At 47.7% G+C, this 15494-nt stretch overlaps 1 protein-coding gene across 2 annotated transcripts in view; it reads right to left on the bottom strand.

Annotated features, from left to right (window-relative positions):
* Positions 1–10485, bottom strand: part of SERPINE2 (serpin family E member 2) — a 323804-nt gene extending 313319 nt beyond the window's left edge. Inside the window, exon 1 of one of the 2 annotated variants that reach the window (XM_085634405.1) lies at positions 10142–10485. The gene's annotated coding sequence lies outside the window, so the exon portion shown is untranslated. The remainder of the gene's footprint in view (positions 1–10141) is intronic. The other variant, XM_085634404.1, reaches the window with a different exon arrangement.
* Positions 10486–15494: the final 5009 nt, after the last annotated feature.

Raw genomic sequence — 15494 nt, 5'->3', positions numbered from 1 at the left:
TTTCTAGGATGGTCTGAATTCGGTCAGGGGTAAGTTTCCTCCCATCCTTGGATAGGAGGTGGCCTAGGTATGTCACTTGGGGTTGGCACAACTGCAACTTCTTCCTGGAGACCTTGTGACCATTCTCCGCGAGGAAGTGGAGGAGGTGAAGGGTGGCCGTGACAGCAAGTGGGGTGGTGTCGGCCGCCAAAAGGATGTCATCGACGTACTGTATTAACACCACTCCATCGGGCAATTGGACTGCATCTAGTTGTCTCTTGAGGGCTTGGCTATAAATGCTGGGACTCTCAGTGTAGCCTTGGGGTGCCCTACAGAATCTGTACGACCGGGCTTTCAAAGTGAAGCCGAACAGGTAGCGGCTGTCTGGGTGGATGGGGATGGAGAAGAATGCGTTCTTGAGATCCATAACAGTAAAGGTGGTGGCAGTGGACGGAATTAGGGTGAGGATGGTGGTGATGTCTGAGACCACGGGGTACTGAGGTATGACTACTTTGTTGACTTCTCGTAAGTCAACAATGAAGCGGTATGCTTTCTCATCTCCCTCGCCTTGCTTCTTTACAATGGGTAGGATAGGGCTGTTGCAAACATTACTGACTACTTCTTCTACTACTCCTGCATTGACTAGGGACTGGATGATTTCCACCAATGCCTTCTCACCTTCGGGCGATATTCGATACTGTGGAAGCTTTGGTAGCACTGCGTCCGGTCGGACGGTTATGTGTACTGGGTCGATCACCATGCGCCCTACATCGGAGTCGGTTTTAGCCCATAGATGTGAGGGTAATATGTCGAGTAGGGACAGGTCAGCATCAGTTAAAGAGAGCATACGTCGTGTGTGACAAGGTCTGAACAGCTCTGGGTTATCGTGCAGGATGACTCGAACGCCGTCTGGGGAGCATCTGATGGTAGCTCGAAAATGTTTTAGCAAATCAAGTCCCATAATAGCATCGGGGGTGTTGGAGGAGAGCAGAAAGGTCGTGTCAGTGGCGTTATCTTCTAAGTCAAAGGAGATTGGTGCTGATAAGGGGTTAGTGGAGGGCGTTCCATCGAAGCCTATTGAGGTTACGTGTGAGCCAGACAAGGGTGCCCTAGGAATCAGTCGTTTAGATAACGCACTACGTGTCGCCCCAGTATCTACCAGGAATGGAGACTTTGTGCCCAAGACCTTAGCAGTGACGTAAGGACCTTGCTGGTCAACACGGAGTTCGACTGGATCCCTCCCTTGCCCCTGGCGGTCCTATGCGAAGTCATGGGTGCTTTCATAGTCGGACTGCTGACACTGGTTTTGTCGGGGGCGATCAAAGGTGTTTGGTCTGCCTGGCCTGTCGTTGATGGCGTCGTTCGTGTACCCTCGTCCCTGTCCTCTATTTCTGGGGTCATATGCTGTGTCTCTGGGGTCCCTATTTTTGTTCAATTCCAGAAGGACCGGGCACTGGGATTTCCAGTGTCCGAACCCTCTACAGAACGCACATTGGTTCCCATCTAAGTCTCTCCGTCCGTTGTAGGGTGCAGGTGTATGGTCTCTAGGGGGTAGCTTTCTAGAGGCGGTTGGTTATTCCCTTTTGGGGGTTCCCTTCCTATGGTCACCCCTTGCAACTGTGCTATCATTACCCTCTCCTTCAGTTCCTTTTTCTTCCTCTCTGACGCCCTATCGTTCTCATTCTTTTGGTTTTCGTAGTATTGGGCCATCTGGAGGATTGCTGCGGGTTTGGAGGCTGCCCAACTACTCTCGCTGGTCTGTAGCTTCTGGGAGACTTCTTGTGACAGACCCTTCACATAATTCTGGACAAAGAGGTGATGTCCGGTTGCGGTGGTCATGTCCTGGCCACTATAATCGGAAAACACAGTCTCGAATCGAGAGAAGTATTAAGACACATCCTCCTGGGGTTTCTGGCGACAAGCCGTCACTATCGGCCAGTCTACCTTTCTTTCTGGGATTAGAGTCTTCAACTTCTGTACAATCTTGTCTGGGAGCTCCAATATGGCTTTCGGGGGTTTCTGTCCCGGTTCTCGCTGTTTATCTATGGTATCGAGTTGTACCCAGGTATATCCGAACGGCTCAGCGTGGTCAACTTTCCGGATTTGCTTCCACACATCAGCCGGCAGACATAACCCGAAGAACAAGTCGATATCTGCTAAAGTCATTATTGTTGAACCTAAGGCTGTACCTAGTTCGGTGTAGAAGGCAGTCGGGTTCTTTCTTAAGTCGGGTAGAGTTTTTCTAAAGGTCAAAATGTCTTGTCGGTCCCATGGCTGGTAGACCCAATTATATACAACCCTTCCCTTCGCATCTTGGTGGTTGATGTCGTCATGTGTTCCCTGACCTCGTGGGGGGACCCAGTAGGGGGCAGCCTCTTTGATGGGCATCATGGTATCAGTCCTTCCTGCCTGGGGCTTAGTCGCTATGGGAGTTTCTACTTTGGTTGTCTGTCTGTGCTCTTTAAGGTGTCGATAGACCTCGAGTGTACGAGTGAAGAGGTTCGTCACATCGCCCTCTCCTTCTTCCCCAATGTCTACCTTCCTATATAGGGCCGCTAAGCCTTCGGGACCTTTATCGTGGTACCTATCCTCATATGTATTCAGGGCGTGATAACAAAGTCGTACGACAAAGTGTCGTCTGCGGTTGTCGGCATACGAGTTACACACGTCTGTTATATACTCCTCACTTTCCTTTCGCTCCACCAGTGTCCCTACTATCTTGTCGATTCCTGCTCGTTCATCCTTTGTTAGTCGGTTCGTTCTGGTGGAATCTTTCTTTCTCATCTCAGGGTCATCCAACGTTACTGCCAACGTTGTGTTCAGTACAAGAGGCTCGGCCGGCGCGGAGGCCGTGAGGACCGAGGCCCCTGTACTGCTTTCGCTTGTGTTTGGGGGTTGTGGGTGTTGCACTACCGATTGGGAGGGTGCGTATGGAGGGGGCATGTAAATGATCGGGGGACCTAATAGTAATTCGTCATTCGTTCGTTGCTTAGAGGACAACTCAGGGTAGAGCATAGAGGGGGTCCTAACAGGGTACTGGCCTGATGTTTCGGGCTCCTGTCTTAGTTTAGTTTCCCTTCTCTCCTTTATTTCTTCTTTTAACTTTCTAGCGGCAAGGTGAGCTGCCTTTCGTAATTCCTTTTCTGCTTTTACTTCTTCCCTCTTTTTCCGTTGTGTTGCTTCTTTGCGCCACATGCCGATACTGTCAAGCATAGTAGGCGTCGTTTTATTGCTACGCAGAGCTATTTCTAGCATTTCTATCTTATGGTCGTCGAAGGATCCCATCAGTGGCCACTGACTCTCGGGGTCCTTCCTTGTATATTTATGCCATAGCTTGCTATAAGCTACGGCGACTAGTCCATATTTAGTGAACATGTCCTTATTAGGGGTGCCTTCCAGTGGAGCCGGATGGTCCACCTCTAATAAGCGGTCCGGGCAGAACCAACTACCAATCAGTGGGGAGAAGATAGGCATGACGGGTTACAACGGGGACAAAAGTCAGCACTACCTATCTTTTCACTGCTTGCAAAGACTAGACAGCATATCTCTATTCCTCGTTATTTGTAAGCAGAGAATACCTCCAAAGAACCAATATCGAACAACTAGTGTTCGGACAATCAATCAATCAATCAATAGGGAGATAAAGATAGGCACGACGGGTTACAACGGGGACAAAAGTCTGCGTTACCTACCCTTTACTATCTGCAAAGACTAGACAGAATATTTCTATTCTACGTTATTTGCAAACAGAGAATATCTCAAAGAGCACTATCCTTCAAAACAATCAATGTTCGGACAATCAATCAGTGGGGAGATAAAGATAGGCACGACGGGTTACAACGGGGACAAAAGTCTGCGTTACCTACCCTTCACTATCTGCAAAGGGAGAGAGAGAAGGAGTATTTCTACTCCTCCCCGTTTGTAGACAGCGAATATCTCAAAGAGATCAATAAGCAATACTAGTATTTTTCAATCAATCGTTTCGCAATTTGTCGTGTTTCACGACCTTACCCGGACCGCGTGGACAGTTTCTCGTCTTTCCGCCTCCAGCGCCCGATCGTCCTCTACTCTCCGTATTTGCCGCGGCACTCCTGATGGTTCCCAGTCAGGACCGTAGATCACTCGAGAGAGGTCTGCTCGGAACCAGTGAAGTTCGGATGATCGGCTGCCAGACGAGGGTCTATCGGGCAGGAGCTCTCCCGATCGTTGCAGTCGTTCACTCTGTCGTCGGGACCTCTCCCACTAGATCCACGTGTCGCTGATGGGCCCCACGCTTGGGACGCCAATTGTTAAATGGTAGCGGCAGTCGTAGTCGATAACCTTTCAAGTATTGCCCGGCGGTAATCGCCTCTTATACCATTCGATGCTAAACCAATAAAGAGGCAGGCGCCGGAGACTGGAAGGCAGGAAACAAAGTTTTATTCCGTCGGAGTGGAACACATCAGATCAGACAGCGAAGTATCGTCACGAGGTGCTCTAACTGCATCTCTGAGGCATGGCCTCTTATACACAGGTTTATGACTTTATTGCAGGTTTATCATGCATGGCACATTCTTGAGATCGGTTTGATATCTGAAAGAACATCCTCAGAATCCCCACTTCAAGCTCGTTCCCACACATATCTTACAGTGGAAGTCCCCACCCCACCCACAGTAGGAGATGGCTATCACACAGCTGGACATTCCGCCAATTCCCGGGGGTGTGTGCGACCGGTCGGGTCTCAGGGGGTGGGGGGCCTTGATCTACTGTAATCCCTTTGATGTGGGGTGTTTCCCTTACAGTAGGGGCAATAAACTGCATCCGCAGGGCTAGGTGATGGCCTGAGATCGGTTCGGACAATGGGGCGCAGAGGAAGGGGGTTATCAAAGAGATGCATGACCATGTATGGGATGTCGGTCAGGCGTGGGATGTGGTTCCATGGCAGGGTCGCGCAGAAGGAGAGGGTTTATGGCCGGTGTATGAGAGAGCGGGGTGGCCGGCGCGCGGGGGAATGCTTGCAGCGCCAGGGGGACGCGCTGGTGATCGGCAATGAGCAGGGAGAGACCAGGGTGCCTAAAATGGCTGCCGTGCGCTTTCCTATGTGTCGCGCTGGGGAGAGACAAGATGGCGCAGATAATGTTCAGTTCGCAAGCTAAATTTCCACATCATGACCCTGGGAACCTCTTGCAACTCTCCTCTTTGCGTCAAAGAACTAACCTAAAGAAGTTGAAATGGGGCATTAACAAAAATCATGAAGACACCTGGGCCAAACTTCTCCAAAACTTAAAACAAAATGAAAGTGCCTGTTTCTGGAAAATGGTGAACACAATCATTAACCCGCAGCATGGGGGAAATCACACACATTAGAGGAAACCTGGGCCAATTATCTGTACACCCACTTCACCTACTTTACAGCAGGCTCCCTTCATCTGGACCAGAGCGGGGCAGCTCCAACTGATCGTGATACGGCTAAACTAATAAACGATAGAGTCTCATATAAATCCTTAGACGCAAATCAACTGCTGGAGGAAATGTCAGATGAAGCTGCGCATCTCCCAATTAAGCAGCAGATCACAAAGGTAAGAAAAGAAGGGGCGCCAGGGCCGAATGGAATTCCGCCCGCTCTGTTTAAAACAGAGGGCGACAGAGTGGGCAAGATTACCTCATCCAATATTCCTGGAAGTGAGACAACGGTGCGTAATCCCCGATTCATGGAAAGGCTCCACGGTTATTCCTATCCACAAAAGTGGTGACAAGGCTTTGCCCAGCAATTATCGGTTGATGGCACTAATCGATAATGAGCTCAAATACTTTGTGGGCACGTTGTTGGAAGAGCTTACAGCCTGGGCGGACACGAATGATGTAATTCCACTAAATCAGACAGGCTTCCGTAAGAAAACAGGTACAACAACGAACTTCTTGACATTATCACTTCTTATAGATGCAACAATTTTGAAGAAAATGCAGCTGCACCTTTGTTTTATCGATTTTAGTGCCGCCTTCGATAATGTGGACAGATCGAGACTGGGCGAAGCTGGCAAGCAGGGGAATCCCAAATGCTCTTTTAAAAATGATAATGCTCCTACATACCGATTCCTGGGTCAAACTCGGCACAGGGACGCATTTGACAAGGAAAGTAAAAACAACGAAGGGCCTCAAACAGTGCTGCATGCTGGCACCCATGTTATTCATGGCAGACCTACCGCAATTACTCAATACCAGCAATTCGCACGCACCCAGGTTGGGGGGACACAACTCTGTCCAATCTCCTTTACGCTGATGACGTAATCTTGCTCAGGCACACAGTAGTTGGCTTGCAACATCTTCTCAACAGCATGCAGGATTACGCTGAAGCAAACAAGCTGTCAATCGACAAAGAAAACTAGAATTATGTCAATTAACAACAAAAGGAAGGCAGTGAGAAGCTGGCAGCTGGGTGGTACACGAATAGACTCAGTGGGAGTCTATAAGTACCTAGGTGTTTACATTCATAAAGAAGGAACATTTGCTCGACACCTAGAGGAGATTAAAAGAAAGGGGTTGGTGCTAGCATTAACCATGAAAAGCTTAACATCTAACCTACTGGGCCCAACATGGAGTACCCTACTGAAAGTAGCACAGGCCAAAATCCTACCCACAATTACTTATGGTAGTGAAGCCTGAAGAGGAAGAGACGCAAAACTGTTAGAGACAACTTTAGTAAAAGCATACAGAACCACGTTTAACCTTCCAAACTATACTTCTCCGGCGCAAATTAGGCAGGAATTCGGACTACTGAAGCAATCATGGGCGAGATAGGGCGCATATATCAACTGCTGGAACAAAATCAGACTACCGGCCCCCAAAACTCTAAATCAGTTTCAATGGCAAGATCTTCAGCAGAGGGAGGATTCTCCCGCAAGAAGTTATCTTCAGGAAGTTCTAGCATGCACTGGCCTCTTGTCCCTTTGGAACACGCAGACCCACTATTCAGCTTTTAAGAAAGGAGTGTGGAAATCCTTGAAAAAAATTGGCACTGGTGGAGGACAAAGCAGCCTTTTCAGCAAGATCGCACGCCTGGATGACAGTGAACAATTACAAAGTCCTAGCTCCTCAAAAATATTTTAATTTGGGCTACCCGAAATCACAGAAATTAAAACTTCGCCTTGGCTGGATACCGTGCACTCAGAACCTTCCACCATGGAAGAGGGAGCCATCTCGAACATCTTGTAGCCTGTGCAAAAATGGCCAGGGCGACATCCATTTATTATGCTCCTGCAAGGAGCCGATACAGGAAAGGAGACAGCTGCCAAGAGTCCTCCTAAATCAAAGGAGTATTCGCTCAAGGAGACAAGCAGTTTTGGCATGCTTTGACCCAGCAACACCTCAATTAAACTGTAGACTAGTGAAATTCCTAAACGCAGCAGAGTAAAAAAAAAAATGCCATTGAACACCTAAATTCCACCCAGGCTAAGGGGTAGCCGGGACTACTGTGTGCACTCTTAACTATGACATGAGACTGCCTCCAATAAGGTCGACTTGGGATGCCTCCATAGAAGCACTTGGACTGGACTCTCAATATTGTGCCCTCTTGGTTAATAGCACTGCCCAGACAGAGTAATGAAGCCGGGCAGAACGCACAATTTATATTGAGAGCTATGTGCAGAACAAAGCATTTTTTATTTGATAGCAATTTAACTGTTTTGAGCTTTTAATGATACAAAATTCATGTATGTGTGTAATTATTACCTCATTGTGATTTTATTGTCTTATCTGAAATTCGTCCAGCAATGGTTTTAAGTAACTATGCAAAGATGATAAAATTCATATTCAAGAAGTGGAGGGATGCAAGTCATCCAATCAAAAAGGTTGTAAAGAGGCTGTACTCCAGGATAGGGACAAACAGCATAAAAAGCACCCATGCTGCATAATACAGAAGTGGGCGGTACATAAACCCACCCACTTATGGATATTTCTCCCCAGGCTGTCGCGCAGGCCAGAGAGATTAAAGAAGAAACAGGCCTTTGTTTCTACCCCACGCCTACTCAGGCCAAGGGGTGGTGGGTTAGATATTTACAAATATAACCTGATCTTTGCACGGAGCCAGCATCTATAAAATATTCTCTCCGGCACTATCAGATTGCCTGGGAATATGTATTAACCATGTTAAAGGCAGGTGATTTCTTGCTCTTCCCTTGTTGACCATGCACAAGAGTAGGGTAGGGCTTTGTCAGTCTCCAGCCCCCACCCACCACCTAAATGACAGAGGAATTGCATCTTATCTTCATATTTTATACCCTCCACAAGGGTCCAGGGAAGGATGCTGTTTAAGGGGTAGGTGGTGGGGGGTATTTTTGTACACCCTCCTGTATTTGCCCAATGGCTGTGAAGGTTGTTCAACGCTCTAGAGTATGGTAGTGATGACTGCCTCTAACTTTTTACCATTCCCTAAAGCAAGAAGCAGTGTACTACAGCAAGATTTTTCAATCTCTTCTTTATTTGCAAACACCAGGACAGATTATTATCATTATTTTTTTAAACCATGAATACATTTTTTACTGGTCTGCCTTGTCGGAAAGGTGTAGGAAACATCTTTTTTAAAATTAGAGGGAATATTATGCACCCGTAGACAAACGAACACACCTCCTCCAGGTCTTCTCACGGAGCCAGGAGGGTTATTGTGACCACCGCCCACCCTTCCCATTGTAGCTTGGAGTTTATTTCAGGTCTCTTGAGGGTATGTGTATCCGAGCCGGTATCCTCCATCAACATTAATTAAAGTTTTGTTTCAGTGAAAAGATATTAGATAAAATAAGGAGCGTTTGTTTAAAGACAACGGATGTCTTTATAATTGGTAGGTGGCGACGAACAACTGAGCAGACACTGGAGAGGCACAGCGAGGTTCACTCCTACCAGATATCACCTGTGACCTGCGGTCACCCACTCCCGGTGAGCCGCAGGTGACGTACAGCAAAGAGTACGTTTACGCAATAAGAAACTGTGAAGGGAAATATACGGGAATGATAAGTATTTTAAATTATGGTCAATCATGAACACCGCTTATTGACAGTAAAGGAGCTATTTAAAAAAAAAAAACTCCTCCTAATAAGTTGGGTCTTAAGTGTGAAGCAGCGGAGTAATGTGCAAGGTTGTTCCCCCATGAAGAATTGGATGACACCCTACGCTTCCAATATATTACAAATATTCAATGGCCTTGGGCTGAATCGAACCCAGAAGTGTTAGGTGCCCGCCTCCATCACCCCCGTGCACGCCCCTGGCATGAAGGTTGTTTTCTGGGGGCTGTAGAACTGGAACAATAGTTTTAAAGCTCCACACTAATGAATGCGGTAGTAGGTTTTTTTTGGGGGGGGCGGCAGTTGCCTCCCCACCACACACCACATAACGGCCACAAAATAAAAACCTATGGTCACTTTAAAAGAATTACCCCGAGTTTCGTACTTCTATTAAAGTTTTGACGCGAGTCTAGTAGATATCAGTGAATGCTGTCAATATTTGTACGGAGACAGTATTATCACTCCAGGTTTACTCATGAGAGCTTCACCAGTCATACATCAAGCAATCGCTGTATGTCTTTCATCCAAGCAGTATCTGATCAATCCCGTTTGAACCGAAAGACGTAGAACGCTTGAATTAGAAAAGTTAACTCTCACCGAGCAAATAAATACAAAAAATGAAAAAAAAAAAAAAAGGTAAAGCGTAAAACACACAGAGTATTTATCTCGGGGGGAAAAGCATTTCAAAGACACTTGAGTTTGCAGTGCAATCATGCGGATAGTGGTTTGAAGCGTCCAGGCACCGCATCTCGCCACATGTCAAATAAATAACAAGTCCATCCAAAATAAAACATATTTTCCCACTGCGTTTAATTTCTTTTACATTTGCTATGAAAAAACAAAGCATTAAGCACGAGTTTTTAAATACAGACCGATTAGGTACGCTTTCATTCCCACTTCATTACCATTCACCCTATGTCGAAAAAAGGAAATCTTCCTTCTCAAACTTTCCAGTTCAGTTTCAACGACCACTTCCAGACTAAAATAGGACGGCGTGTCCCGGTAACATTTCCACCAAAACTATTATGACAGCAGCGTGCACTGACTGAATTACCAAAACAAAAAAAGACTTCTATGGAAAATGCAAATCAAACGTACGCACTGCCAAGCTTCTTCCCCTGGGCGCTTACCTTCCTGAGGGCTTACTCTTTCCTCACTGCAGCTTCCAAATTTGGAAGAAAAGAACACACCCTGAAACGCAGAGGCAGGTAGGCAAGCACGCCCTCCGTCTCCCTTCCGCGCAGCACTTTACTCCTTCGGTATATTCCACAATAGGATTCGCGTTCTCTCTCTCCTAAGTGCAGCCGGCACTGATGCTCTCTGCTCGAGACAGTGGGGTGTGTTTCCAAAGAGTGCCTGCTTCTAGCCGGTAAGCCCCTCCTCTCTATCAGTCACCAGAGACGCTTCCTTTAATGAGCTTCGCGTTCACTTGTGCTGCTTCCTCCGCCCCTCCTGAGCCTGTCTGCCAGAAGTCAGACCCTCCTTCCTTCCTGTAACTCGTCACTGGCGGCCAAGAAGGAACACCTCAGCCATGTAACATGTCTGCCACGTAACTACAGGGCGTAAAATTCACCGTGGCACGTGCCACATATGTCATTTCTATGTGTCGTGTAAACGTGACGTTAATATAAATTGACACAAAACATGTTTTTCAGTTTGAAAAGAAAAAGTATTTTTTTTCATAGCTTCTTTGTTCTCTTTTTTTCCAGTTTTGCAAATATACCTAATTCATTCAGTTAAGGCCGTCCGCCACGCGCAACCGTTATCAGTATTGAATATACTCAGAGCTTTACATGGGGAAAAATATGTGCATGTACTCACCAAAAAGAAGGGTGAGCTGGGAGTGGAGTTTAGGGAGGGCACAAGGGGCGGGGCTAGATTTTTGACCATGCCAAGCTTTGTATGCAAGAAATCTGCAAGCATTTGATAAGGCCGGATTCTTGTTTACCCAATTATCTGCAAGAACCCTCTCAGGTCGCCAGGATCTTTTTACTTGGCAAATAGCGTGGAGGGAGTAAACACAATTATCAGAACATATCTACCACAATTTGACATCATGGAAAGACTAGAGGACTCAGAATCTAAAGTTTTCGAGATTTTATTATGAGTAAAAACAGCTGAACATAAAGGCACCTTAATACAAGGCACAAAAGATAAATGGGCACTAGTACAAAAGCCAACCTACGAAGGACTCTCAAATGACTAAAAATAAACAATATTACCGCTTCTAAAAGCATTAGGCAGAAGATTGTAATACTAGCATCGATACTGGGAATCATTAGTTAAAACATTTCTGTCCCTACACTATTCTAAAGTGGCATCCCTACTTAGCATTCCCTCCCAGGCAAGAGAATTTCGAAAAAGGTGTCAGGAGTGATACTTCCTAAGAAGTCATCACTTAGTGAGAGCTCGATCTAAGATGCTCTTTCTAGCTTCCCGTCTAATCCTCATCTTCCTAACCCATGGGGCACTGTCCCTAATACGAAACCCCAAAATCGTAGAACACGCCCTTCGGCACACCTCTTCAGCCAGGTCCTCCTCTGGTAAATTTCCATCCCGAGCTGTCCATCTTCCACCGTCTGTTAGCTTGACCTTGGGTCCCAGGCACCTTCCATACTATGTCAGGGTTCAAGCCGTGCGCCTACCTAAAAACTACATTTCCCAGGTTCCCCGGGGTTTAAACTACCGTTCCCAGCAGCCTTTGCTGCGGGACCCGGATATAGGAAGGCAAGACGGTGGTGAAGACGTTCGCGATTTTGGGAGCTTAACGGGAGCGGCTGCTCTCGTTTGTTTCGGAGCCTCTACGAGGCGACTTCGTCCGAAGATCGGGGCCGACTGAAGACAACAGACCAGGTATCGTTTTTTCAGCCCGTCGGTCGACATTAGCGCTTGATTCAAGCAGCGTCAGGAAGCCAGTTAACTGTCAGGGGACCTGCCATAGAGGTCTGGCAGTGGACGGCAGCTCGTGAGAGCAGAGTATTTGTCCGTGGCCCTCAGGAGGCATTTGAGTGGCGGATTCAAGTGGCGGAGTGTTAGGGGAAGGCGTTCCTCTGCATTGCCGTCACGAATTACAGAATACCTTGGGGATTACAGGTGCCAAAGCGGACGGCGGTAGTTGATCACTACGCCCTACCGTGTTTGGAGGAATCCAAGTTTGGAGGGAGATTATTGTCATACAACCGGAGTATATGCTGTAATATACCCCGAGACCGTTCTTTTTTTGTTTGCTCATCAGGGATTGGTGAACCCGCAACAAGGGGTCTATGGTCCAAGCACATTGTCCTGATTACATCCATTTGTGAGGTCCTGGTTTTCAGTTGGCAAGGGTATGTTAAGTAGAGCTCTACAGTATACTAGGGAGAAGGAGAGCGATATCCACGCTGCCAACTAACGGGGTTCTTTGTGTTCTACAGGGAGAGGGAGGATCAGGAGTGATTCGTTGAAGTGCAGACCTTATGATGAGTACCTTCAGGTGAACAGTCATTTACTTTAGCGAGACTTTATTGAGAGTAGAATGTGATCAAGGTACTAACCTGTGTGTCTTGTTTTTTCAGCATCCTTTCCCTGCTGACCCTTCCCTTTCCCTTCCTAAGGTTTTTTCCCCGGAAAGGGGTTTTTTCCCTCGCCGTATCCTTCGAACACCCTGTGTCTTTATATACTCCAGGGTGTTCGGAAGGTCCGGAGGTGGAGCTTATTGATGCGTCTGGATTCCGCAGAACAAAAACCTGACAGAATCGCGAACCCAAGAATTGCGTTCTGCCCGGTCCAGTCGCAGCAATAATGACGTCCATGGAGGATGTGTTACATGCGTTAGTCCTGGTACAGCAGGAGTTGGCATCATCTAGAGCCGAAACTACTGCTTTACGAGACAAAGTGGAACAGTTGTCTAGGAACCCTTTTAGCGCCTCTTCTTCTGCCTCTTCCATTCAGGTGACAGTACCCCCTCCCATTCCTTTGGCTACCCCCGAAAGGTTTTCAGGTGACCCTCGTAAAACACAAGTGTTTTTAACTCAAGTATTGTTACACTTCTCCTGTAAACCAGCCTCGTTCCCTAATAACCATTCCCGAGTGGCCTTTGCCATCTCCTACTTGGCGGGGGACGCCGCCAATTGGGCGGTGCCGTTGGTTAAGCGCAACAATCCCATTTTGTCGGATTGGTCAGCTTTTAAAATGGAATTTGAGAGAATGTTTGATCGTAGAGCCACTACCTTTAGTGCTGACAAGGAACTTTTGGAGCTAAGGCAGGGGAGGAATGAGTTGATTACCTATTTAACAGCATTTAACCGCTTGGTGGCTGAGGCTGACTGGCCGGAGGAAAAGAGGATGTCTCTTTTTTACCAAGGACTAAAAGAAGAGTTGAAAGATGTAGTGGCCCAAGTGGACCCTCAGCCTACCACCTGTGTGGATATGATAAATTTGGTGTTAAGGCTAGATAGTCGTCTGTCAGAGAGAGGGGGTAGCCGGAGACGATGGGACAGAGGGTCAGGCAGTTACGAGCGGTCCCCCCGTAAGCCACTGGGAGGGCCAGAAGACAGTTCAGAACCTATGGAAATAGGAGCAGTTAGAGCCCAGTTGTCCAAAGAGGAAAGAGAAGCTAGGAGATCGCAGGGTCTCTGCATGTACTGCGGGAAGAAGGAGCATTACGTTAGAGAATGCCCCTCGAAACCCAAACCATCTAGCGCCAGTCGATTTAAGCGCGTTGCGGTCTCTTCCTTAGTGGCAGATAAGGGTCAGACTGAGAATCCAAGAGTTGGGGAGAAGGGAGATCTCAAATGGAAACTCACTTCAGTATCCACCTTTGGGGTAGGGGAAACCGAGTCGCATCTGGTTATAGGCATGGCGCTTAAATGCGGACACAAAATCCATCAGGTTTCAGTAATGGTAGACTCAGGCGCAACAGGCAACTTTATAGATGAAGGCTTGGTGTCCCGTCTGGCCTTACCCCGTGTTCCAAGAGAAAATCCTGAGGAAGTCTTAGCGGTGGATGGGCAGCCATTGAAATCCGGCCAGATAACTGAGAGAACGAGTGAGGTGGGGCTCTCTGTTGTGGCTCATGGGAAGACGCATTCTGAGGTTTTGACCTTAAACATTATTGCAGCCCCCCAATACGAGGTTATCCTAGGCATGCCCTGGTTGCGAAGGCACAACCCTGTTGTTGATTGGAGAGCCAAGGCACTTCGTTTTGTGCCCGAGTTTTGTCAGGAACACTTGTCACCCAGTCCTCCAGTACATGTTGTAGTGCTAGCTACCCCCTACATGGCGGCGACGGCAGTAGAAACCGACGTACAACTCCCCATTGAATACCACAGTTATAGTGATGTGTTCAGTGAAGTTAGGGCAGAAAGGTTACCCCCACATCGGGAGTACGATTGCCGAATCGATTTGGTGGAAGGGGCTACAATTCCCACTTGCAGAGTGTATGCCTTGTCGGTACCCGAAACTGCTCATCTAAAGGAGTACTTAGACCACTACCTTCGCTTGGGATTTATTAGGCCTTCTAGATCCCCGTCAGCCTCTCCCATCTTCTTTATTGCAAAGGCCAATGGGGATCTACGGGCGTGTGTGGATTATCGCGTCTTGAATAAAAACACCATACGCAACCGTTACCCTCTCCCCCTCATCTCGGTGTTGCTGGACCAGGTGAGGGAAGCAAAGATCTATACCCGTTTGGATTTGCGGGGGGCTTATCACCTGGTCAGGGTACGCGAGGGGGATGAGTGGAAGACGGCTTTCAAGACGCGATACGGCCTATATGAATATTTGGTGATGCCGTTTGGGCTTTGTAATGCCCCGGCGGCTTTCCAATTTTTTATTAACGATGTGCTAAAGGACTATGTGGACCGTTTCGTTGTTATGTACATAGATGACATACTGATATATTCACAGGACGAAACTTGTCATGTAGAGCATGTGAGCAGGGTGTTGGAGAGATTGAGAGAACATCGCTTGTTTGTCAAACTAAGCAAGTGCGAGTTTGGTGTGCATGAGGTGGAGTTCCTGGGGGTGAACCTCAGTCCTAAGGGGTTGCAGATGTCGGATCGGAAGGTCCGGGCTGTGCGGGATTGGCCAGCCCCAAGAAACGTGCGTGAGGTGCAGAGTTTCTTGGGGTTTGCCAACTATTACCGCCGGTTCATTGTGCAGTTTTCTCACACAGCGGTCCCTATAACCAGGTTGTTGAGGAAAGGGGTACCGTTCGTGTGGTCCAGAGAAGCTAATGAGGCTTTTATTGCCTTAAAAAGGGCATTTACTACAGCGCCGGTATTGGCACATCCGATATTGGAACATCCCTTCGTGGTAGAAGCAGACGCTTCGGAGGAAGCGATAGGGGCTGTGTTGTCCCAGCGTGATGCACACACTGGCTATCTCCATCCTGTAGCATTCCTGTCCAAGAAGTTGACTCCTGCGGAGGTCAACTATACGATAGCCGAGAAAGAACTGTTGGCGATCAAGCGGGCTTTTCAAGAATGGCGACACTATCTGTGG

The sequence above is a fragment of the Triturus cristatus genome, chromosome 11 (assembly GCF_964204655.1).
Source record: "Triturus cristatus chromosome 11, aTriCri1.1, whole genome shotgun sequence".
Classification (NCBI taxonomy): Eukaryota; Metazoa; Chordata; class Amphibia; order Caudata; family Salamandridae; genus Triturus; species Triturus cristatus.
The sequence above is the reverse complement of the archived record's forward strand: the minus strand, read 5'-3'. Positions and strand labels throughout refer to the sequence as shown.